The 25,268-nt window shown below is 43.2% G+C and overlaps 2 long non-coding RNA genes across 3 annotated transcripts; one reads left to right on the top strand and one right to left on the bottom strand.

The window, feature by feature from the left end:
• Positions 1 to 891: 891 nt before the first annotated feature.
• Positions 892 to 2,242, bottom strand: LOC147056205 (uncharacterized). Its single transcript, XR_015066407.1, has 2 exons — positions 1,595 to 2,242; positions 892 to 1,430 (listed from the first exon to the last, which is right to left on the bottom strand). It is a non-coding gene; the product is annotated as an uncharacterized LOC147056205 (long non-coding RNA).
• Positions 2,115 to 25,195, top strand: LOC147056204 (uncharacterized). Of its 2 annotated transcripts, XR_015066406.1 has the most exons (4): positions 2,115 to 2,497; positions 7,708 to 10,279; positions 17,470 to 17,581; positions 21,106 to 25,195. It is a non-coding gene; the product is annotated as an uncharacterized LOC147056204 (long non-coding RNA). The 2 variants fall into 2 exon arrangements; XR_015066405.1 differs by lacking the exons at positions 2,115 to 2,497; positions 7,708 to 10,279 and adding an exon at positions 15,878 to 17,245.
• The last annotated feature ends 73 nt before the right edge of the window (positions 25,196 to 25,268 follow it).

Here is a 25,268-nt window from a genome sequence, read left to right as displayed (position 1 = left end):
GGCTGGAGCGCTGGCGTCGCTGGGATGCGGCTGGCGGACGTGACAGGCGGTGTACAGTAAAACCTCACGGTTCACCTATCGCGGCCTCAGTGCATCGCGGATTTTTCAAAAAACAAATATTGCCGATATATTCAGGGCATCGCGGCTTTTTGCGGCGTCACATGGAGCGCAGGGCTTTGTCTACCTATATGACTTTACACTATTAGAGACCAATGGGAACATGTCGATCTGTATCCTTGCCAATGATTGGCTTAGTGCTGTAAGAGCAGCTCTGGTCATCCTGGAAGAGGGACCCTCCCATCTGTGGTCTCTTCTCAAGGTTTCTCATTTCCCCTAGTTCGAGTTTTGAGTTTTTCCTTGCCCTCCTGGGAGTTTAAGATCAGGAGATGTTTGAGAATATTTGTCATTTTTCACATGTCCTGAGTGTTGTGAGTCACCAAAATGTTGAACAGAGGCTTGTGATGTACCGAAGTCAAAGTCCTTGTTTGGCACGCTCAAACATGGCGAATAAAAACTCTTGAATCTTGTTATCAACGCAAAGTTCAAAAGCCAGCATCTGCGATGGTATGGGGATGCATTAGTTCCCATGGCATGGGTGACTTACATTTCTGTGAAGGCAACATAAATGCTGAAAAGTACATATTTACAGATTTTGGAGCAACATATGGTGCCATCCAAGGGACGTTTTTCATGGACGCCGCTGCTTATTTCAGCAAGATAATGCCAAGCCACGTTAACGAATAAAAATTCTTGAATCTTGAATTTCTAATCAGGCTTTATCTCAATTTCCTGCAATGTATCCACTCCTCAACTTTGTTTGTGTCAGCAGAATAAGTAGGATCTCTGGTTTGCACTTCATTTTGTGGTCACAAACGAGGCAAGACAACCAAATGCAACATGGGCTCTTTATTTTGGGGACATTTTAAAGGAAACAAGGAGGTCTGGAATGCCGGCAGAGCAGGACTACGAGGCAAGCTGACAAGGGGGAATTTTGGGGGAAATTTATTCGACAAAATCCAACACCAAGAACAGACATGAACGAGCAACAACAGGCTAAACGATAGGTATGCAAACGTGACATAAACACAAACGAAGAGCTGAGAACGGGCCTGACGTGACATTCAGAGTTATTCAAATAACTATTACATAAATAACACGATTATGAAACCGTCTGTGTCACTGTAAATCATTAAATCCATCAATCGTCCTTTATGTCAACAATGCCGCTGACGGTGCTTGCACTTCAAAATATTCCACAGGCCCATATAACGATATATAAATTACATATCAAATAACTATTATCTAAGCAATAATATTATCAAACTGTCTGTGTCACTCCAAATCATAAAATCCATCGATCAAATTCCTCGTCCTTTGTCAACAACGCAGCGCGTGCGCCCTGACGTGAGCCTCGTCGTTATTCCAGAGATCTAGACAAAGTACAAGGAAAGACGTGGGTTTGGTAAACGGCTCTTTATTTAACAAAACAAGGGTTCAACGAGCCTACTGAACTACTGAACTGTAACGATAAAAACATAAAAAAGTTGCTACACGAAATTAAATATATCAAATAACTATAACATAAATGCTTCACCGCCACACGGCCCCAAGCACCGACGTCGACTTCCAGGCGTGTGGCGGCGTGAACTTCCATCCCCGGAGGTGGCACTTCCAGCCACGGAGGTGGAAGAGAGCTCCATAGAATAGAACCGGGCGTGCGTAAAAGCCATGTCCGAGCCCCATCCACCGTCCTCGGACAGCCACCCGGGTGAGCGCCGGCCCCCGACTTCCATCCACAGAGGTGAAAGAGAGCTCCATAGAGTGGGACCGGGAGTGCATAAAAGCCATAATAGTTTTTCAAACCTTCTGTGTCACTCCAAATCATTAAATCCTTCAAACTCTTTGTACTCTGTGTCACTTACAAACAAAGCCGCTAATGATGCCGGTAGTACTTGGGGCCCTTCGTCGTCTTCGTCATCACGTGATCGAATCTTTGTCCTTTATGTAAACAATTGCCGCGCCGCTGACGTCACTTGGCTGGCGGTGAGCTGGTGGGAAAGGCAGCAGAGCGTAGCGGAGAAGCATGGTGGGGGACGAGCGGGCGGTCAGGACAGGTGGCGAGCAAGATGTGGTCAGTAACGGAGAGGTGGTCACGACAGGCAGCAAGCAAGACGTGGTCAGTAACGGGCAGGTGGTCAGGACGGGTAGCAAGCAGGGCTAGACGGTAGTGATTGGTCCGGCAACACCGATGCATCGACGCATGTGTCGAGCTCAAAGAGAGAAGCCCCGTGTCGGTGCGCGTAACGCTTTAAAAAGGTCACGTGACCGAACGAGCAGCAGTATAGTCTGTCAAGGAATTGCATTGTCAACAGGATGGATCTGCTAAAACAATATCTGATCTTTTGCAGTTCATCCTCGAAGTTATAAAAAATTATGGAGCAGCCCCGTCAGATACTGGGACAATCAAAAGACTGCACTGCAGCCTCATCTGTGCCGTGTGAGTGGGTGTTTTCAACGGCGGGAGAATTTGTGTCCAAAAAGCGCAACAGGCTCAATTTAAAAACATTTGAAAAACTTGTTTTTACTAAAAATTGTGAAAAAAAAAAAATCCCAGTGCACAAGCATCCTCTTTCGCAACACGTTCACTTAGATTTTCATGTTATGTTACATGTTTACATTATTGATTGACTGTAACAAAAAAATACAATATATTTTCAATTTAAATGAATATGTGAAAGAATACAATATAAAATATAATTACTTAAATTAACTAAAATTTGCAATTTCTGGAGAAATTGCATGTGAAGGCGAAATGGTTGAATAACTTTGGGGAATGCTCCCAAATGATGTTGAAACGAGTTGAATTACTTGAGAAATGTAGAAATTATAGGTGAAAAGGGGAATTTTGGAGAATGTGGTGGAATTTCTAAATTGAAAATGAGGAATTTTTGGTAAGTGGGAATTTGGGGAATAAGGAGGAGAAAGATGAAGAGTTGAAAGTTGGAATGGGTTGAATCGGTTGAAAAATGTGGAAATTAGAGGTGAAAAACGGAATTTTGGAGAATTTGGTGGAATTTCAAATTTGAAAATGTGGAATTTATGGTAAGTGGGAATTTGGGGAATAGGGAGGAAGAATATGAAGAGTTGAAATTTGGAATGGGTTGAATCGGTTGAAAAATGCGGAAATTAGAGGTGAAAAACAGAATTTTGGAGAATTTGGTGGAATTTCAAATTTGGAAATGTGGAATTTATGCTGAGGTCACTTCCGGTTTATTTGGGTCACTTCCAGTTCAATTTAGGCCACTTCCGGTTTAGCTGAGGTCACTTCTGGTTTATGTGGGTCACTTCCGGTTCAATGTAGGCCACTTCCAGTTTATTTGGGTAACTTCCGGTTCATTTTGGGTCACTTCCGGTTTAACTGAGGTCACTTCCGGTCTATTTGTGGTCACTTCCGGTTCATTGTGGGGGGGTCACTTCCGGTCTTTTGGGGGCCACTTCCGGTTTGCCTGAGGTCACTTCCGGTTCATTGGGGGTCACTACATGACAGGGGAAAAAAAAAGTGGGTGTCACTTCCGGGGTCCCTGGGGTCACTTCTGGTCCAATCAGGGCTCATTGGGGTCACTTTAGGGTCAATCCAAGATGGGCGCCACATAGTGGAAGTGGGGGTCAAGGGGGTGAATATGGGAAGCATAAGGTGAATAAAGTTGGAATGGGTTGAATCGGTTGAAAAATGTAGAATTTAGAGGTGAAAAACGGAATTTTGGGGAATTTGGTGGGATTTCAAATTTGAAAATGCGGAATTTTTGGGAAGTGGGAATTTGGGGAATAGCGTGGAAGAATATGAAGAGTTGAAAGCTGGAATGGGTTGAATCGGTTGATAAATGTGGAAACTAGAGGTGAAAAACGGAATTTTGGGGAATTTGGTGGAATTTCAAAATTGAAAATGCGGAATTTTGGGGAAGTGGGAAGTTGGGGAATGTTGAGAATGACTTCACACTATTGTGGGACTCAAAATAATGATTAAATGAAATAAAAACGGTAAATTAATTATGATGATGTTGAATGAAATAAATTATTAAAATGATGTGTTAAAATTAAATGAATGAATAAAGAATAACGGCCAAGTGAGATTCGAACCCACTAGACAAAGTGACTCACTCTACTTACTGAGCTAAACACTGACTTACTGTTTGTGTGGTGGAATGATGCTATTAAATGAGAAATAAAAATGGTAAATTATGATGATGTTGAATAAAATAATTATTAAAATGATGTGTTAAAATTGAATGAATAAAAAATGAATGAATAAAAAATAACGGCCAAGTGAGATTCGAACCCACTCGGCAAAATGGCAAGTGTTGAATGTGCCATTCTCTACTTACTGAGCAAAACAGTGACTTACTATTTAAGCGGTGGAATAATGCTAAATCCTGAGAAATAAAATGATTAAAAATAAAAATGGTAAATTAATTATGATGAGATGATGTTGAATGAAATACATTATTAAAATGATATTTTTAAATTAAAATTAAATGAATAAATAAATAAATGTATAAAGAATAACAGATAATGTCAGATTCGAATCCATTCAGGGAAATGGCTTGTGTTGCATGTGCCATTCTCTACTAACTGAACTAAACAGTGACTTAGTGTTGATGCGGTGGAATGAAGTATTAAACTATGAACTATTAAAGTAGAAGACCAGTGTGAAGGCCTTCGCCTTCACACTAACTAGAATTGGCAATTCCTGGAGAAATTGCGTGTGAAGGCGAAGACACTTCACACTATTGTGGGACTCGAAATAATGATTAAATGAAATAAAAATGGTAAATTAATTATGATGATGATGTTGAATAAAATAAATTATTAAAATGATGTGTTAAAATTAAATGAATGAATAAAGAATAACGGCCAAGTGAGATCCGAACCCACTCGGCAAAATAACTCATGTTGAATGTGCCATTCTCTACTTACTGAGCTAAACAGTGACTTACTGTTGATGCGGTGGAATGATGCTATTAAATGAGAAATAAAAATGGTAAATGAATTATGATGATGATGTTGAATAAAATAAATTATTAAAATGATGTGTTAAAATTGAATGAATAAAAAATAAATGAATGAAAAATAACGGCCAAGTGAGATTCGAACCCACCCAGCAAAATGGCATACGTTGAATGTGCCATTCTCTACTTACTGAGCAAAACAGTAACTTGCTATTGGAGCGGTGGAATCATGCTAAATCCTGAGAAATAAAATGATTAAATAACAAAATGGTAAATAAATTATGATGATGATGTTGAATGAAATAAATTTGTAAAATGATATTTTTAAATAAAAATTAAATGAATAAATAAATGAATGAATAAAAAATAACGGCCAATGTCACATTCGAATCCGCTCGGGGAAATGGCTCGTGTTGAATGTGCCATTCTCTACTAACTGAGCTAAATGAGAAATAAAAATGGTAAATTTATTATGATGATGATGCCTTCACCTTCACACTACTTAATGTTTCTAGGTCATCAAATCAGTGTCAGTCGAGTCGGCCTTCTAGGTTGCCTGTGGTATTTTTAAGGTCCAGCAAGTGTCAGCAGTCAGCGACACAGTGTCAATAGATAGTGTCAATACAGTTTGGCATTGTGTCGAAACGATACACGACGCCTCAATGACCCATCACTACTAGACGGGTTCGTACATGGGCCGGGTCGGTAATGGGAGTCAGACAGAATGACAGCAGTGAGCGATTGAGTGGCATCACGGGACAGACTGACGAGAATGAGTGACTGGATAGTGGCGTTTAAATAGGAAGACTCACAAGCCAGTGACAGGTGTGGGTGATTTCTTGATTAGGAGGGCATGGTTGAGTGGCAGGTCTCACAGGCACCTGACATGAACATGGCTAAAACTTTCTAAAAGTTGGTTTAGCATATTTGAGGAGCCAATCTACACATAAAAGAAATACAGGGTGGCTCATAAGCAGTGCATTAACACTGCAATGCCTGGAACGTTGCACTTCAGCTGAAAGCCCCCCCCCCCTCTCAAATTTATGTTGAGGTAATCACCTTTTGACTGGAAGTTTAGTTGAAAATTGTATAGACCCCCAACCGGTGGGTACCCCCTCCCCCTGTCAGTTCTCCTCTACTTTGTGCAATCACTCAAGGACAAGGATAATTTTCACGTTCAATATCACTGGCCACATAGTATAATTGCCTAAGCCGTACTTCAGTGATTTCGGAAAACAAGCAAATGACAAAAATCAGAACACACATTGCTACTTTGATATTGTGACATAAAATTCAACCAGATTGGTGTGAGTAGGCAGAAGGAAAAACATTTTTTCTTGTTTTTCCAAAATAATGAAATATGATATAACATGTGTCAGGGACCATAGGGGTTGGGTGAGCTGGGCAGGGACCTTGGTGGTCCGATTTCCTGCTTCAAAAGCTGACTAGAGGGGCGTGGAATGTCACCTCTTTAGCAGGAAAAAAGCCTGATTTGATGTGCGAGGCAGAAAAGTTCAGGCTAGAAATAGACTTGCCTCCTGTTGGGTCTGAATATGATCAGACATTAAATCACATGCTGGAACGAAGAGGAGAAGACAACCAGGATGAGTTTACTCGCGAGGAGAACGATAGAGAAAGGAAGCTCAGTTACAATCTCCACCCGTTCTGAGTTCCTCCTCCACGTGCTCCTCTTTTTAATGTCTTGGTTGCCCTGGTTACAGAGGCGTTGCTACACTAAAGGGAGGGGAGATAGTGGCTGTAGCAACGCTGATTAGCTAAAGAATGTAGTGTAGTGTGATCTAGCACTCGACGGCCCTCGACCCCCGCATTGGGACTGCAGAGTCTGCTTTCTTCCCCCAACCAGTTGTCCTCTCCATGGGTGGCCGACTCCTCCTCGACTGTGATCAGATAACTTGAAGCACGTTGAATGCCGCTTACCTGTGGAACAATGCAACTAAACCCTCGCTAAGTTTATCTTCTTAGTAAACTAACACAACACATAATAATAATAATATCTAACCCTACTTAAACATTTCAACACATATTAAGTAAATGTGCGGTAACTGATATACAGTTCCTTAAACGAACATTGAGTAAATATGGGATAACTTTAATGTGACTACTTCAAACTATATATCACCAGTTTTGATCATCTACAATTAACAGTTAACTAAAAGGAATGAAGTCCCTTTAAACTGACAAAGAACATTTCGCCTATGCAAAGAAGCTCTGCTCATTGTTAGTGAAGGCTCCTTACAAAACAAACACAAAAGTAACATAAGGACAGGAAGGAAACATAAGGCTGACGGGGATCAAAAGACATTCCTTGAACCAAATAGAAAGCATTTAGTTTAAAGGAGAGTCGTAAACTCATAAAGATAAGGCCTCCTGGTCTGGCAGGCCAAGGCTTCCCCCGAGATTATTCCAACACCTCCGCACACAGTTTAACCTCTGGTACCAATCCTCTCAAGAGGGGTTGGACTCTCTTCCATTCTGGAGTTGCCCACAGTGAGAGTGTATACGTAAGGTGCTGATGAGGGAGGCTGGATGGATAGTGGAAGTTAACGGAGGTTAATGGTGCAGAAAATCACATGTGAATGCCTCAGCCATAAGAGTAATAAAATTATAGATGAATAACTTTATTATGCTACATTTTGCTTTGGTGTGAAGGGGTATTTACTTTGTGTCTCTTGGTTTTCAGAGATGCCTTTATCTTCATCGAAGACCCAAACTGAGTCCTCAGATTCTGACTCACAGCCTCCTGCCATTCTCATCACTGCTCCATCACGAGACAATATATATGCCTCCTCATCTAACTTAACAATAGTTGATGCTGTCAAAGAACGAAGGCCCTCTTCAGCACCCATTGTTGTTGGCAAGAAATTCATGAAGCGAAAGTGATCAAAAGACCTGGCATTGGGGTCACTGATGGTGTTGGAAGCCATTCTCTTGAATTCTGTGAAAAGCGTCGGTCCATTTCACTCCTTGTGTCTCTATGTGCCAGGTAATTGACTGAAGATTAGTCCACAGTGTAGTTCACCGCTAACGCTCGCCACGCAGCTAACGCTCGCCACGCAGCTAACGCTCACCACGCAGCTAACGCTCGCCACGCAGCTAATGCTCACCACACAGCTAACGCTCGCCACGCAGCAGCTTTTCAAGAACTGAATTCCACCTCACACGTGTTTACTCAAGGAGGGACTTGAAATCAGCAGAGTGACTGAACATCAGGCAGGAGAAGGCTAGCAGCTGTCAGCCACCAACAGGCCCAAGGAGGACAGCTACCCCCCCCCCCCCCCCCAAGAGCCCAGCCAACACCAGGTACCAGGAGGCTAGCTACCACGAGGCCCAGTAGAGTAGCACCACCAGCCACAGGAGGATAGCTACCACCAGGTCCAGTAGGCTACCATCACCAGGCCCAGGAAGACAGCCACCACCAGGCCCAGTGGGCTATCACCACCAGCCCCAGGAGAGCTGTCACCAGGCTGAGTGGGCTAGTACCACCAGCCCCAGGAGGAGAGCTACCATCAGGCTGAGAGGGATAGAACCATCAGCCTCAAGTCAAGTCAAGTTTATTTGTATAGCCCTAAATCACAAGCAGTCTCTAAGGGCTTCACATAGACAAACAATTGACAATTATTCTCAAAACATCCCCTGATCTTGAGCCCCCAAAAGGGCAAGGAAAAACTCAGAAAAACACCTACCAGGGGAAAACCCTAACCCTAACCTTGAGAAGGGACCACAGATGGTAGGGCCCCCCTTTCAGGATCACCAGGATGCAAAGAGGGCACATAAAATACATAATATGGAAATCAAACAGTGGATGTCCAGGCCAAAGCAAAGAGCTGTCGGAGGAGCCCTCGTTCGTCCTGGCAGTGTCTTTGAGGAGGGTAATCCGCTGCAGTTCCCTCATCCTGAATTGGTCCACGAGAATCTAGATAGCCGCTGTCAGCTGTCTAGATAGCCCCAGGAGGAAAGCTGTCTCCAGGCCCAGTGGTCTTGATCAGCAGAGCCGGGATGGCCAAGAAAGTGCTTCAGAAGGACATGGAGGAGCTGAAGTTATCAGTGGAAGTGATGTCTTCAAATGTGGTTACCATAATGAAGCAACAGGCAATTATTACAGAGCTGATGAGGGAGGTGAAGCAGCTCAAACAATTAAACATTGAACAAGATAAAAAAATTGTCAGCCTGGAAAATAGATTCGACAGTTTGGAGCAGTATTCAAGAATGAGCGATGTCATCATCACAGGTTTAAAGATCAAACCACGGAGCTATTAGCAGGCTGTGAAAGGCCTTGCTTCTGAGGACAATACTGAACACGAGGACATAACTGAGGAGCAGGTAAAAACTTTCCTCTAGAGCAGAACTGGGAAAATTAAGGCCCGCGGGCCACATCCGGCCCTTTGTACGTCCCTGTCCGGCCCGCGTGAGGCCAATCATAAACATCATAAATACTTTTACTAAATACTAAACTTTTTTTAAACTTTTATTTTGAAAATTTATTTTGAAAAGCGTTACGTCGCTACGTATGCACGTCGTAGACGTAGCACCTTCACTCGCGTATACACGTGTGTGAGTGAAGGTGATGCTGTTCGCCAGGTTATCCCCAAGATGTCGGCACACCCCAAGAAAAGAAAAGTTGATAACGAATGCCGTATTTTCAACAAAACATGGACTTCCAAATATTTCTTTACAGAAATTAAAGGCAAAGCAGTGTGCTTAGTCTGTGGTACACAGGTTGCTGTGTTTAAAGAATATAATTTGAATCGCCACTACACCACCAAGCATGAAGATAAATACAGAAATCTGTCTGGTGAAGAGCGTGCAAGGGAGTGATGCATTGCTTGCAAAACTACAAACCCAACAAGGATTTTTCACGAAACTTCACACTCCCAGATATGCAGCCGTCAGGACAAGTTATGTCATTTCTCACAAAATCGCCAGAAAAAGTAAGGCGTTTTCCGACGGAGAGTTTATCAAGGAGTGCTTATTGGACTCTGCTGCGCTGATGTGCCCAGAGAAAAAAAGCGCATTTGAGAACGTTTCACTCTCCCGACGCACTGTAACGAGGCGGATTGAGGACATCGCGGGGAACTTAGAACTTCAGCTGAAGAACAGAGCGGCCGACTTTGACTTTTTTCCTCTGGCTTTGGATGAGAGCTGCGATGTACGTGACACTGCCCAGCTGCTCATCTTCTTACGTGGAATAACCGCAGACTTTCAAATAACGGAGGCGTTGGCAGCCATGCAGTCAATTAAAGGGACAACCACCGGTAATGACTTGTTCAGAGAGGTATTTATTTACCTGTATGGACATTTTAGGACTGAAATGGGACAAGCTTGCAGGTGTGACAACAGATGGCTGTCCAAATCTGACAGGGGAAAAATGTTGGACTTTTAAAGAGAATGCAGGATAAAGTGACAGAAATTAACCCTGATCAGAAAGTGACATTTTTGCATTGTATCATACATCAGGAAGTGTTGTGTAAGACTGTTAAAAATGAAACATGTCGTTGATGCTGTCACTAAAATAGTTAATTTCATCAGCAGGAGCTTTAAATCACAGACAGTTTGTTGCTTTGTTGGAGGAAACTGAGGCTCTAGGAACTCTAGAGTCTAGAGTAAAGACATTGTCATTGACATTGACAACATTGAGGCATGCCACACTCTGCCAACCAAGAGTCTAAAAGACAAGCCTGTCATGCAATCTATAATTGTTCGATTCACAAACGGGAAAAATAAGATAAATCTGCTAAACAAGGTAGAAAACTAAAAGGCACAAATGTATACATAAAATGAACACCTCACCAAGAAAAATGGTGAAATAACTAAGAAATCAAGAGCTCTTAAGAAAAATAGTATAATACAGTCCACTTGGACTGCTGGTTCTAAGGTGTTCATCAAACCTGTTGGGGCAGCAGAAAGTACTTATGGTCTCTGTATCAGTGCCATAGAGAAACTTAGGGGTACACCTTGAGGTACAAAGGAGATCAGTAATCTGTACATCATTCTATTGAACCTAAGGTCGTGGTACTCTCAGATCATGGAAGGTAAAAACTTAGTGAAATATCAACCCATCATGAACAGTATTGATAAATGCCTTTCTTCTCCAACTGGTGTGTTTAAAAACAAGCACTGATAACTGAATATGAAGAACTTGGTTTAAAAACATTTGATTTCACTGAACATAAGAAATATGTCATAGAGAACAATATTGATCCTGTGAATAACTTCCTTATTAACTACACTCAAAGGAATTGTAAAGACTATACTGTAGAGCAATTTATCAAGAATGTAACAACAAATAGAGCAATATCAATAATACATTTTAATAGTAGAAGCTTGAAAGCAAACATCTCTAAGATCAAACAATGTTTAAAAGATATGAATAACCCTCTTACTGTAATTGCCATATCTGAAACCTGATTCAGTCTGAAAAGATTGACATAGAGGGGTATGAGAGTTATACATTAAATAGGAAGGTAAAAAGAGGTGGAGGAGTTGTTATATTCAGAGACAAAAACTATAAGTGTAAGATAGTGAGAATTACGTCTCAAGCAATAGATAATATCATGGAATGTATTACTGTTGAAATAGAAATGGAATCAACTAAACACATACTGGTAAGCTGTGTATACCGATGTCCAGGTTCATGTATTGAGACATTTAGTGAATTACTATCAGGAATGTATGAAAGAAAAATTAATACGAAAATGGTTTCTGTCTGTGGCGATTAAACTATAGATCTAATGAACCCGCTTGACCTGACTCCAATAACAGAATTTATAAATTTAATGTACAGTATGAGTCTCTACCCCGATATAACCCGTCCGACTAGAATCACATCTCACAGTGCCACAATAATTTATATATTTACAAATGTAATTGAAAAGAAAGTAAAAACTGGACTGATAATAAATGATTCAAGCGGCCACCTGTCAGTGATTTCAGTGATCCAGAACTGTACAAAGAAAAAAAAAGGATGCTATAACTTTTAAAATGTGTAGAATGAACTCTGTTAATTCAGTTAACTCATTTAAAAATATTATTTTAAAACAAGACTGGAAAAAGGTACATGTGGATGAATGTACATCAAGCATGTAACACATTCGTGGCCACTGTATCCGGACTTTATAATAAAAACTGTCCTCTTGGAAAGAAAATTCAGTGGAAAAACCATGGTTGACAAAGGGAATCTTAAATGCTTGCAAGAAGAAAAACCTACTATTAAACAGTTTCTTAAAGAAAAGAACAAAGGACGCTGAATTAAAATATAAGACCTACAAAAATAAATTGATTAAAATAATGGGAAACAGTAAAATGAACTATTATAGCAAAATACTGGAGGATAACAAGAATAACATAAGAAATATATGGAAAGTGTTAAATAAGATTATTAAAAACAGAACTGGAAAGCCAGAGTATCCTTATTTTCTAAACAGTAATAACATAACTATAAATGATCTTACTATGATTGCAGAGGAATTTAATAACTACCATAATTTTCGGATTATAAATCGCTCCGGAGTATAAATCGCACCAGCCATAAAATGCACAATAAAGTGAAAAAAAAAAACCTATATAAGTCGCACCGGAGTAGAAGTCGCACTTTTGGGGCAAATGTATTTGTCAAAATCCAACACCAAAAACAGACATGAACCACCAAGAACAGGCGAAACGATACGGTATGTTAACGTGACATATACACAAACGAGGAGCTGAGAACGGGCCTGACATAACATTCAGAGTTATTCAAGTAAGTATTACATAAATAACACGTTTATAAAACCATCTGTGTCACTCCAATTCATTAAATCCATCGATCTTGCTGAATGTAAACAATGCCGCCTATGCTCCGCATATGCTGACGTCGGACCCGTTGTAAGTTGCATTTCTAATTATTCCACAGACCCATATAACGATATATAAAGTATATTTCAAATAACTATCATATTACAACAATATTACCAAACCATCTGTGTCGCTCCAAATCATTAAATCCATCGATCAAATTCCTCGTTCTTTATGTCAACAATGCCGCGCGTGCGCTGCAGAGATCTAGTATATAACTATATTGTAGCGTTGTACCAGGAATGACGTGGGTTTGGTAAACGGCTCTTTGTTTAACAAAACAAGAGTTCAACAAGCCAACAACTACTGAACTTCCAGCCACGGAGGTGGAAGAGAGCTCCATAGAATAGGAGCGGGGGTGCGTAAAAGACATGTCTGAGCCCCATCCACCGTCCCCGGACAGCCACCCGGCCGAGCGCTGGCCCCCGACTTCCATCCACGGAGGTGGAAGAGAGCTCCATAGAATAGAACCGGGCGTGCGTAAAAGCCATGTCCGAGCCCCATCCACCGTCCTCGGACAGCCACCCGGGTGAGCGCCGGCCCCCGACTTCCATCCACAGAGGTGAAAGAGAGCTCCCGTCGAGAAGGATCAGGCGTGCGTAAAAGCCATAATAGTTTTTCAAACCTTCTGTGTCACTCCAAATCATTAAATCCTTCAAACTCTTCGACCTCTGTGTCACTTCCAAACAAAGCCGCTAATGATGCTAGTAGTACGTGGGGCCCTTCGTCAACTTCGTCATACCGTGATCGAATCGTTTGCCCTTTATGTAAACAACCACCGCGCGGCACGGGTGACGTCACTTGCAGTTCAAATGACAGTAATCCCTTGCTACATCGCGGTTTGTTTATCGCGGTTTCACTACATCGCGGATTTTTGAATTTTGAAAATTTTTGAAAAAAATCACATATAAGTCGCTCCTGAGTATAAGTCGCCCCCCCCCCCACCCCACCCAAACTTTGACAAAAAACACGACTTAAAGTCCAAAAATTACGGTACTTCTTCTGTATGTTCTCGCTGACCAATATTTTAAGATCATCATCTGACCCCCATTACATTGAGAAGCGGGATTGAAATGTTTGTTTTAAAGTGTATTTCCAGAGGTCCCACATTGAGGTCTTGCTGGGTAAAGGGAGCGCCTGTTTTATGGTCCACATAGTATTATATGTCCTAGGATGACATGCCAGTAGAATCATTCTCAATCAAATAAGGTTTATTAGAGCCCAAGTAGCAATCACTGCAAGGTCCCTATCCTTTTTGCAGGAATTCTTATCCTTTATTTTTTTTTCCGTAGGTACGCATTACAGCCTAAACATTCACAAAAACTCACCATCCTGGTGAAACTTCTGACATTTTGTAGTAATGAATGATTAAAAAAAAAAAACTCTTGAGCACCACGTAGACTGAAACATTAAAAACCAAGAGATACCAGAGATAATTGTTTGACCTCGGCCTACAAAAAAAATGGCTTGGACGTGTAGCACCCCACGACGCACAAAAAAGTCCATTGTAGTGTTGGAATTTATTTCTAAATCAACATAAACTCAAGTTACTAATCCGACTCCAATTTGTGACCTTACCCAACTGCCACTCATCCAACAATATGCGCGCTCGTTCTGCAATAGAAAGGTATCAGGAAGCCGGCATTTTCACACACGAGTGGATTTATTCCTAACACACAGATCTTCATACAAGCACCTGGGTCTCGGGTCCCTCTCAATACAGCTCTGTACGCCTCTGTTGCCACCAGCAGACGTACTCTCTATCCGAGTTGCCCAGCCATGAGTTATACTACACAATATGCAAATGGCACAGCAACAAAGGCATTCTGGCATTATTCTATTGGCTATGTGTATACTGCAGTTAACTTTAGCTTGCTCTCATTGGTCTTTCTTCTCCTACAGAATCACTTGCTGGCTCCTCCTCGTTGTAGTTTTCCTTACAGGGTCACCAGTTATCCACCAGCTGCCCCTGGGTTATCTCGTCCTCCTTGCTGCTTCTGGGTTATCTTGTTGAACATTCCATTCTTGCACTCCTTGCACCACACATCTTATTTTGTTCCCCCGTCACACGCTCAGCACTTAACAGTTTCACACTCTCATACACAGGATGTCTAATGAACTACTTTAAGCTCAAACTCTTATGTTCCTTTATTCCCTCTCATGACTTCAGACTACTGAGGTCATCACTTGAATACCTTGTTTTATTGTTAAACACGAGCTAAAAATCAATAGCCATAAGCTAAAAATCAGTAAACAATTAAAAATTAGTAGAAAATTAAAAATCTGTAAAAAATTTAATTCTAGTAGAAAATCAGTAGAAAATTCCATTCCCTCCTCATGGCCTCAGGTCCCTGAGGCCACCTTCACATACTCACATCCCGAACTCCCGGAGGGCCACAGCTGTCTCCGCCTCCTGAGGGTCCTTTTGAGGGATCATCATGTGTATCATGTACTGGCCACCCGGAGGGAGTGGCCCCAACGTGCGTTCAATTGTCTTAACAGTTAATGATCTGATACATAGAATACAGCAACATCCGCATAACACCATAATAGCGGCAAACACAGCGATAGAAATCAGTACTGATGCAATCAAGCTTTTGTATTTGCCAAAGACGTTTAACCAGTCAGAGTACCAACTGGTGTCCACACCTGAGTGCTCCTTCATTTTGTTACTTAGCGTGCGCAGACCCTCCAATGCCTTAGTAAGGCGACCGTCAGGAGACGTATTGTTGGGAATCAGAGTACAGCACTGATCCCCAAAAATACCACACACTCCTCCTCTTTCCGCTAACAGTAGCCATAGTCTAAAATGAACAGGAAAAAGCGTTATGAATTTTTGTATATCCAATCTTGGCCCATTTTTTAGGTCATACTTTTGCACTCTTGTCCTGAAATATTCATCTGATTGACTGGAGTTCTGGGTAAACTGGAATTAACTCAGCAACGTTAAAATTGGGTAGAGGAGTCCTTTTCTAAGGACTAGCGTCAGTGATGAAAAAGATTCAGAAGAGGTAGTGACACAGATCGTGCAGAGAGAAGTACTGATATACTTTGCTGAGCACCCACATTCAAAAAAGGAATGTCCTCTAGCATGGTGGAAAACAAATCAAACTCAATATCCCACTTTGTCTGTGCTGGCTAAGATATTCCTATCTATTCCTGTTACATGTATACCTTCTAAGCACTCATTTTCTTCAGCAAGTATCATAGTCTCAAAGTGAGGGGTCAGTCTGAGTTCAGAGCATGGGGATATGTACATTTCTGCACAGCAAGCAGTGACCTGCTTTAGAATGTGAAAGATCGTTGAGACTGAAGTTTTTATAGTGTGCTAGCATTATGTTGTTAGAGTATGTTAAAATGGACACCAGAATTTTTATTTATTTATTTTAAGCTGAGCTTGAGCTGTCACTTGACAAAAAGGCAAAACACTTTTTCTTTACATACAGTATAAGCTTTAATTTAGTCAGGTATTTTATGTTTGCACTTTTAATGGTCATGTAAAGAGCGTTTACAACGTTACAATGTTGGTTGTGCAGTAAAGAATACATCCAAGAGTACAAAATCTTGAGTAAGGTCTTAATTTTCTAAAAAAAAAAAAAAAAAAGACAAATGCATATTTTATCCGATTATTTGATGTAAATAATCGGTAGATTAGTCGAATACAAATATAATTGACAGCTGCACTCCGAGATCATTTTAGAGAAATGAGCAGCATCTCTGTCGCTAAAGTGCCCTGTCATGTCTATTTCATTTTACCAGTCACCAACATACACACACATGACGCGTTCTGAGAAGAAGACTTTTCGTATCCCGTTGTGCGTATCGCGATCGTCTTGGTCCCTAATGAAGGGAAATGTGCTTTCAGCAGTTTGCAAACATATTTTTTAAGGTTGTGTTAAACCTATAATCATAATAATATCATATCTAGTATTGGAGTGCTTCTGTGGAATGTGGGGGTGAGGAATGTGCAGGCACACTGCATGAACTTGTTTTCTTCTAAGAGTTGTGGAACAGGGAGGCCCAGGAAGGGAGTACCAGACGAAGAGAGTACGGGACGGTACGGGACGAGGGGAGTACCGGACGATAACACCTCAAGGTCGGTGAGGAACGAGAACAAAGAACAACACCACGTCCAGGTGGTCGGGCTTCGAGAGGAAAAAACCCAACCCCCTGACCAGAGTGATGACACCTCGACGGGGAGGAGATGGCCATCGACCAATCATCACACAATATTTTGCATGCTTTAATATTCATATTGTGTTTCTTTAAAACTGGGCAACCCGGAAGAATGTGTCGTCTTTTGGTGGTCACAAAAACGCACGAGTTTTAGTGTGAGGGACCCGGGACCCAGGCCTGTATGAGTGCGCTTTGTTAGGAATAAACAAATGGTAAATTTGGTCTGATTGATCTACTGGTCTTCTCTTTGACAGAACGAACTCGCAAAATTGTTAGGTGCGCCAGTGTGTGGATTGGGACATAGAAATTTGTGTTAAGTGTTGATCGCAATTTAGAGTCAGATCAATAGCTAAAAATCCATATCCTAACAATTTCTTGGTGACCCCGATGTGATGTCAAGAGAAGGGTTAATTGACAACTTGTGGTCTGTATCCAGGACACCGGACAGCGTCTGGGATGCTGTCTCTCGGTCGGCGAACCGTTTGGAATAAAGTGCACAACGTTGAGCTGGTACGTCTCCTCAACCCTGAGCGCTCATCACTGATAAGGTAAGCAGAATACCTGTTACTATAAGTCGAAATTCTGCAAATTGAAAGAGGAAATTTAAGAGGAGACTGTTGTTCAGATCAAATAAAGTGTGCAAGAAGTTAAGATACATACGGTGAATAAGTTTGGAACTTACGTGTGTGACGTGTACGGTAAAGTCAGGGACTTACGCGTATTACGGATAGGTCCGGGACCTAGCTTCGTCGTGGTGGACAAGGGTACATTGACGAGCGTATTCAAACAGCCAGGTTATTTGAGATTCCTGGGAGAAGTGAGGCCTCCCAAAAACATCCGGTGGTAACAGTTCCTCCTGTGAGAGATCAGACCGCTAAAATATCCAAAGTCAATCAAATTGGTGTGTGTGTGTGTGATGAGAGTAGTGCGTGTGCTGAGAGGAATGAATGGAGTGAGATAGTGTGTGTGATGAGAGGTGTGTGTGCGCTGAGAGGAATGAATGGAGAATGTATGCAATGTGGTAGCACAAATTGTGAGTGGCATTGACAGAAAGAAAGTGGCAAAGGAGCGTGTGAGTCTTCGCGAGATTGGAAGCTGACAAATTGTTTCAGGGTTTTTCAACAACTTGGGACATGGAACGTCTCTCACGGCAATTGCATCAAAAAGAGGGTCAGGTGCTGAAAAGAAAGCTCTCCTTAGAAGACGAGCAGAAAGGGGCCGGCTGGCGTGAGCGCAAGGTGCTCGAGAAGCACATTAGGGAGAGAGAGGAAGAGCGACGCTCTTTGCACAATATGGCAACAGCTGCAACAGCTTTGTTCGCCACTCAGAAGAAACTGCTCGTAGAAAGTGTTGTTAATGTGAGAAAAGCAGAGGAGGCAAGGTGTGGCTGAACACATTTTTGGCTCTGATGAGTGGGCAGACCTGCACACTTGGTGACATGCGCCAGATGTTGGCAGGAGCATGCTCCCTAGTGCAATTACAGGCGGTTGAGGAAGCAGCAGGCACAGCGAGACTGGGGAGGGAGGTGCCCTTGCCACAAGTAGCAGCGCCCCTGTTTGAAAACATTAAAATGACTTTCCCACAACCCACCGATCTGCCCCCCACTATGTTTCCTTATGATGTGAAAATGTCACCTGCCCAAAATTATGTAACGTGTGGAGAGTTGGATTGAAACCACAGGTCGCCATCCGACTCTCACGCACGAGGCAGAGGTGCTCTTCCGGACGGTGCTGGTGGATGGACTTCCGCCAGATGTGAAGAAGCAGCTAATGTCATACCCTGACATTCTGGTTTGTGCCGAGGAACGATTTAAACGTCATCTTTTGCATCACTGCAGAATGTTCACTGAGTCACAAGCTAAAGTTGATAACGAGAGAGACGCATTATCCAAACAGTTGTTGAAATTACAGTTGGCAAAAATGTATGGTGAAGCTAAACAGTCTAAATCACAGAAAAAGGAAATGCAAATGTCTCAGGCTCCTCAGGTGGTGGGGCGTGGAAGGGGCCAGTTCCGGGGCGGATACAGAGGCCGGGGAGGGAATGCACCTGCTTACCCGGGGAGGGCAACATACAAACCTCATTCGCCCAACGCATGCTTCATCTGCGGCGAAACCGATCACTGGGCAAGAGAATGCCCGTAGTATCGACCGCACGGAGCCGCCCGCCCAGCCGGAGGCCCGCCACATCAACCCGAGGCGCCGATGCAACAGGCAGGAACAGCTCCGTCTGGTGAACGGCCCTGGCAACAGCCACAAACACACGGAGGTCAGTACTACCAACATGATGATCTCTGGTGTGGACAATTTGAATCGGGCTGCCCGGGGAGCTAGAGAAGCAGTGGCCCAGCGGAGCCAATGCTTCATGTGACAGTGGAGGGAAAACCTGTGCAGATGCTGGTGGACACAGGAGCAACTTATTCATCCATAAACACTGCCCTTCCTGTATCCTCAATGTCAAAGAAAACAACAACTTTAGTCGGCTTCTCGGGAAAACCACAAACTCTGCCTTTTACCAAACCACTTGAAACTGTGATTACCCGGACGGGGTGTAGACTGTGGCACAAATACATCCATTCCACAGACACTCCGATCAATTTGATGGGAAGGGACTTGTTGTCAGCCGTTGAAGCCAGAATTCGGTGTGGGCCAGAGGGAGTGATTATTCAATTTCCAGATGGCGTCAGCATCCAGTGTTCACAACAAATACAACAACATGGTCAGTGGCTGATGGCGCCCCTACCGACAGAAGCAGAAACTGCAACCATTTACTGGGCCAGGCTGGAGCCAGAGACCCCTGCTGGTGGTGGTGTGTTCTCGACCTACCTGCTGTGGAAACCCTGGATCTGCTCACTGGCGCCATACCACCCACCTGTTAATCCTTTGCATTGCACTCTATATTATGACCGAAAAAGTGATGATATATCGGGATTTGTTTGAAGAAATTGAAGGGCACATGTGGGATTTAACTTCATCACGTATTTTGATTGGTAAAGAGGGAGTTGCAGCCGCAACTGAACTGACATATGAACAAATGCAGTGGTTCAAAATGACAGAGAAAGGGGTGCCACACATTTCGCTGGCTATTGCCCCAGGACACGAGGCCAGACAATTGGGCTCAATGGTCAAGCAGTTGTTGCAACAGACCGATTGGCGGAAAACTCACATTCCTAATTTGTACTGGTCTGAATCTCAGAATGCATACCAAATGAAACAACCCATGGCAGACACAGGATTGCTGGAGATGATGTTGGTGTCTTGTGGTCCAGTAATCTGGACGGGGAACACCCCGACTCCTGTTTGCCTCTGTCGCTCTCACATGCCGATCTGTGTGCCGCCCAGGATGCCACGTCCCCGGAACAAAAATCGGTCTGGCTGGCAGCAAAGGCTGTCAAACGATCAGATGGCTTGTGGGTAGGACCCAAAGGCCAGCCTGCTCTTCCGGAAGGAAGGTTAATGGCGGAGGTCCTGTCACAGGCACACACGACTTCCCATGTGGGTCCCCATGCCATGATGATCCATCTTCGAAGTTGGTGGCATCCCAGACTCTCGGACATGGTCTGGAAATTTGTTTCGGATTGTGAGTCCTGCCAGACATTCAATGCACGTCCTACGTTGAAGCCTAAGCTCGGCCTGTTTCAGCCGACCCCGTAGCCGGGAGCAGAGGTGATCATTGATTTCACCGACATGTATACAAGAGTGAATGGGAAACGCTTTTTGCTTGTGTTGGTTGACGTTTACTCAGGCTGGCCTGAGGCATATCCGTGCTCGAAAGAAGATTCTGCTGCTGTGATCAAGGCTTTGATCACCCATTGCATCCCCACACATGGTTTTCCGGCCCTGATCCGCTCTGACAATGGTACACACTTCAACAACAAAGCCTTGGCCAAGGTGGAATCAATTTTGTGTTTGAAGCATCGATTTGGCAGTGTCTACCATCCTCAGAGCCAGGGCAAAGTTGAACGAATGAACCGGACGTTGAAGGAATAACTGGCCAAAATTATGGTTCAAATGAAAATGAATTGGCTCAAAGCGATTCCGCTTGCCTTGTTGTCTGTGCGCCAATCTGTTAACAGGCACACTGGATTTGCACCGTTTGAATTGATGACAGGTCGTCTAATGCCGGGACCAGCAACGACGCTCGTCCCACCGGAGGATGTTACGGTACCAAATTTGTCTCATACAGCATACTGGTCCTATTTGTCTGCTTTGGTGTCCAGTGTTTCTGCACAGATTGGAGAGAAATCCGCTGCGGCGGAGGAAGGCATGTCGGTGGAAAAACAGCTCACATGTACACGTGTACGTCAGAGTCATCTCCAGAAAGTGGACGAAGCCCAGGTGGAAGGGCCCCTTTTGTGTCTTGGCTAGGACGTCTCACGCGGCCCAGCTCAATTTCAAAGGACGCCGGTGGTATCACTACTGACACCTACGTCCGGCCCCAGAGTTTGTTCCGTCAGGATGAAGGTATTCCTGTTTGGCCGTGTCCCGGAGGAGCAGCAATACGGAAAAGTAAAGGGGAGGGCTCGAAAGGTTTTTCGGATTTTTCAGAATTAATTTTAGTCGTGCTATTTTTATTAAGTTGTCTTTTTGTGTGGACATTGATGACAATTGATGAGATCATCCAGCAGAAAACGTCCCAGATTCAAATTTCACCCACCTATAGACAATATTGATGCAGAGGGAAAGTAGTTTATGAAGCTGAGGTGAACAGAACAGAAGAGCTCTCACGAGAGGAACAGGGAGGTTTGAGACAGAGATATGACAGCGGAAATTGGCAAATGTAAATCACGTTGTTTAATAGGACAGAGACAAACCAAACGTTACAGGACAAATTGGAAAAGTACCAGAGAAGGGTGTGGAGGAAGCAAATTGAACAGGTAAGGGAAGTATTGGATTTAACACCACCAGACAGAGGAGGGACATGTATTCACCAATGTAAAGAGGATGGACAGTTTGTAGTTGCTTCATGTCATGGACAAAAGAAGTTAACATATGGAGAAATGTGGTTGTTTTATTTTATTTATGGTTTTTCAATGCTTAGTTTCAATGAGTTTGGTTTGTCCTCGGTTGAGAGGGCATTGGAGAGTCACGGCATACAATTATTCACTAAAAAAGAAAGCCCGTTTTTGACAACCATGTGACTCAACAAAATATGACATGTTTAAAGTTAAAGGGAACCGGCATAAGTATTGGGACAATAGATTCCACATGGTGCAAATTCAATTAGTCACTGACTGTAACCTCTCCTCTCTCTCGTGCAGACATCTGGTTGTGGTGTGGTGATGACAAATTATATGATCGCTTGCCAAAGAATGCATCAGGTATCTGTGCCCTTGTGTCTTTGATAATGCCTGTGGTGGTTGTACCCTTTGAAATACAGAATCTCAATTGGGACCTCGAGTCCCCATTGGCGGAGCTCCTGAAGCAAGCCAAAAGAGACGTTTTGCCCCCGTGGTTGAGCGACGACGATCCAACATATATTGACGCTATAGGAGTGCCCCGAGGTGTACCAGATGAGTATAAACTCGTTAATCAAGTGGCCTCGGGATTCGAAAGTATCTTCCTATGGATCACCCCCAATAAAAATGTAGACCGTATTAATTACGTTCATTACAATGTCCAACGACTGGGTAATTATACAGCTGAATCATTTGCCGCAGTTCATGAACAATTGGCCGCAACGTCATTAATGGCGTTCCAAAAAAGAATTGCGTTGGACATGCTATTGGCTAAGGAACATGGTGTGTGTGGAATGTTTGGTGATGCATGTTGTACTTTCATCCCAAACAACACGGCACCAGGGGGACGACTGACCAAGGCGTTGGAAGGACTAAAAACACTGACCAAAAAGATGAAAGATCATTCAGTACACACCGATATTTGGTCTGATTGGATGAAAACGTTCGGAAACTGGAAAGGGCTCATCATGTCTGTGCTTGTTGCTGTGGCTATTTTTGTGTACAATTATGATGTTATGCGGTTGTTGTTGTATTCCATGTATTAGATCACTCGCTGTCCGGTTGATCGAGAAAACCGTTGGCCCGTTGCCACCGATGGGCCAATATACCCTGGTGACTCAACATGAGCCGCGGGGGGAAGGAAAGACCGATAGCGCGCTGGTAGCTGTTTGCTAGAGTAACGGGTGATGACCTCATAAATGAGGTCATGAGAGGGAATAAAGGGAAATGTGCTTTCAGCAGTTTGCAAACATATTTTTTAAGGTTGTGTTAAACTTATAAACATATTAATATAATATCTAGTATTGGAGTGCTTGTGTGGAATGGTGGGGGTGAGGAATGTGCAGGCACACTGCATGAACTTGTTTTCTTCTAAGAGTTGTGGAACAGGAAAAAGGTAGAAATTACACAAAAATAAGAATAATCCTTGTACAAATTGAGCAAGAACTGCAAAGGTACCAATGAACAATTTAAATAAAAAAAATCCTAATGTGCCAAAGATAGGAATCGGGACGGGAAGGGAGTACCAGACGAAGAGAGTACCGGACGATAACACCTCAAGGTCGGTGAGGAACGAGAACAAAGAACACCACCACGTCCAGGTGGTCGGGCTTCGAGAGGAAAAAACCCAACCCCCTGACCAGAGTGATGACACCTCGACGGGGAGGAGATGGCCATCGACCAATCATCACACAATATTTTGCATGCTTTAATATTCATATTGTGTTTCTTTAAAACTGGGCAACCCGGAAGAATGTGTCGTCTTTTGGTGGTCACATAAACGCACGAGTTTTAGTGTGAGGGACCCGGGACCCAGGCCTGTATGAGTGCGCTTTGTTAGGAATAAACAAATGGTAAATTTGGTCTGATTGATCTACTGGTCTTCTCTTTCACAGAACGAACTCGCAAAATTGTTAGGTGCGCCAGTGTGTGGATTGGGACATAGAAATTTGTGTTAAGTGTTGATCGCAATTTGGAGTCAGATCAATAGCTAAAAATCCATATCCTAACAATTTCTTGGTGACCCCGATGTGATGTCACTTCTTCTTCTCCACAGTGTGATTCACCGGGATGTTGAAAGTGAGCAGCACCTCGTCCATGTTGGTGATGTGGCTGGGCTGGATGTGTTTGTCGGCAATGCGTTTGCTGCAGTAGGAGCGGAAGATGGCCAGCTTTTCATTATAATCTGCTGGAAGTTGCTGCGCCAACATAGTCCTGGTCCGGATGGAAAAATGGCACCGTTTCATGAAACGAGCGCACCAAGACGGACCTCCTTGAAAATGTTAAATTTTCATTTCTTCTGCTAGCGTTGCTGCTTTTAGTCGAATGGTTTCTCCTACTCGTTCCTTTCTCGATGATCTACTGTTCGAGACTTTCCTCTAACTCGGGCCACCTCGCCTTACGTCCGCGGAAACTCAGCTGCGTCGTCTTGACCTGTCGGAGCTCGTCTTCCAGCTTCCTCCACTTGCAAACCATCGATTCGTTGATTTCAAATTCTCTCGCGGCTACTCAATTTCCATGCTCTTCCGCGTAGCTGATGGCCTTCAGTTTGAACTGTGCTTGATACGCGTGTCTCTGCCATTTTTACTGTTGTCATAACAACGATGTGTTGCATGATGCATGTACCCGTTCTTTTATATACAATCCACGCCCACACTTCCCCCTTCAACTTTCTCATGGCATTCTCTAGTATGTCCGCCTCAGCTCAGTGGTAGAGTGTCCGCCCTGAGACTGGAAGGTTGAGTGCTCAAACCTCGGCCGGGTCATACCAAAGACTACAAAAATGGGACCCATTGCCTCCCTGCTTGGCACTCAGCATTTAACATTGGAATAGGGGGGTTAGATCACCAAATGGTTCCTGAGCGCCTCACTGCTCCCCTCTCCCCCAGGGGATGGATCAAAAACACATGGGGATGGGTTAAATGCTGAGGACAAATTTCACTACACCCAGATGTGTGCGTGACGATGATCATTAGGACTTAAAAAATACGATTCAAGCAATTTACTCTTGTATTTAAAATTGTGCGGTGATAGCGCCTGATAAAATGCCAGAGGGTAACAGCTCGAAGCAACTTTTTTTTTGATTGAGGAAGACAACTGTAAACTTTTCCTTTAATATTTGTGAACTGAACTTTGAACTAAATTGTGGAGAAAATTATCTTTCCCAATACTGTTAACAGGAGTGTTTTTTAAACATGTTCAATAAATAGCATCCAAAACATGTTCAATAAATGCTGTTCCAATTTCAAAAACATTGTCATGCAAATCGGGACTTCAAGATT

Source organism: Syngnathus leptorhynchus, chromosome 6 (assembly GCF_054491065.1).
Source record: "Syngnathus leptorhynchus isolate UIUO chromosome 6, UIUO_Slep, whole genome shotgun sequence".
NCBI lineage: Eukaryota > Metazoa > Chordata > Actinopteri > Syngnathiformes > Syngnathidae > Syngnathus > Syngnathus leptorhynchus.
The sequence above is the reverse complement of the archived record's forward strand: the minus strand, read 5'-3'. Positions and strand labels throughout refer to the sequence as shown.